Here is a 1,637-nt window from a genome sequence, read left to right as displayed (position 1 = left end):
CCAGTTCTGTTTGGCCCAAGAGCCATTGACTTTAATCCCTGTACTGAAGTGTCTCAGTGGGGAAATGATCTGGTTTCTATCTGCACAGAAAACCTGGATCTGTTGGGACATGGAGAACCATAGCGGTTTACAGCGTAAGTTCTGTCGTCAGGGCCAAGTTGCTCTCTGCCAGCACAGCCAACACATTTTATTTTTGCCAGTTTCAGAGTTCTCTGGGTAAAATGAAAATAATAGTAATACCTTTTTTTCCCACCAAAAGTTTGTTGTGAGGTTTAAAAATGTAGAACTTGTCATTTCCTCCATTCACTCTGCCAGTAGTCCCTGGAACAAATACTTTGTTCCAAGCCTTCAGGGAGGGCCCAGAGACATGAAGAAGTATCGGTGTAGGAAGAGAAAAAAAACAGGCACATGTGGTTCAGTCAGTTAAGGCTCAGGTCATGATCGCAAGGTTTGTGGGTTCAAGCCCCACGTGGGGCTCTGTGCTGACAGCTCAGAGCCTGGAGCCTGCTTTGGATTCTGTGTCTCCCTCTCTCTCTGCCCCTCCCCTGCTCATGCTCTTTCTCTGTCTCTGTCTCTCTTAAAAATAAATAAACATTAAAATTTCAAAAAGAGAAAAACATTAATTAAAAAACTTATGTGGATCAGTGATGATGAGCGAATGTGTTAAGTACCATGAAAGAAAGATAAAGATTGGGGGGAGGGGGGCGACAGTCTGGTTCAGGGGGTGGCTAAATCCTCCCTGAGGAAGTACTTCATCATCTGGAATATGAATGATAAGTAAAGAATTAATACACAGAAAGTGTGAAGGGAAACTTTCTGACAGAGAACAGTGTGTGAAGAAGAGTGCTTGAGGAATAAAAGTAAGGCAGATAAGGGACATTTTACCCCTGAAGCTAAGAAGCTGCATAAAATGCTAGTGGAGAGAGAAGCAAGAGCTAGATAATAAAGAATACTTTAGACCCTTTCAAAGATGTTGATCTTTTCATCAACAAAGAGTAATGATAAGTCATTCAAGGGTTTTGAGTAGATCAGGGACCTAATCAGATTGGGTTTAAAAAGAATTGAGGAACTGTGAGAGAGGTTTGTAATAGATGGATATAAGGAGACAAATTAGCAAATAAATGCAGGCTGAGAAGAAAGAGATACAGGTAGTTTGGACTAAGGCTAAACTCGGAGGGTTTCCAGCATTTAAATGTTGCATGGGGGAAGATGAGCCCAAAAATCTTGACAAAGAGCAGCTAGAGAGGTGAAGTAAAATCAACGTTGGACAGTGGAATGAAGCTAAGGGCAGAGTTTGAAGGAGGAAGTGGTTAATATGGCTCAGTTGGTTAAGCCTCGGACTCTTGGTTTCAGCTCAGGTCATGATCTCACAGTTCATGGGTTCGAGCCTCCCTGATAACAGTGCAAAGCCTGCTTGGGTTTCTCTCTCTCTGCCCCTCCCCACTTGCACTCTGTCTCTCTCAAAATAAATGAACAAACTTTAAGACAAATACCACCTAGTGCAATTTAAATGTCATCTAGAATTGGAAATAAGATGTGCCGTTGGATTTAGGGACAAGGAACTCATTATAATAGAAACTGACTTCTTTGTTTTTATTTTTCCCAGGGATTAATTTTGGTTCTGTTAAAAGATAAAC

The sequence above is a fragment of the Panthera leo genome, chromosome B1, assembly GCF_018350215.1.
Source record: "Panthera leo isolate Ple1 chromosome B1, P.leo_Ple1_pat1.1, whole genome shotgun sequence".
Taxonomy (NCBI): Eukaryota; Metazoa; Chordata; class Mammalia; order Carnivora; family Felidae; genus Panthera; species Panthera leo.
This window is presented reverse-complemented; position numbering follows the sequence as displayed.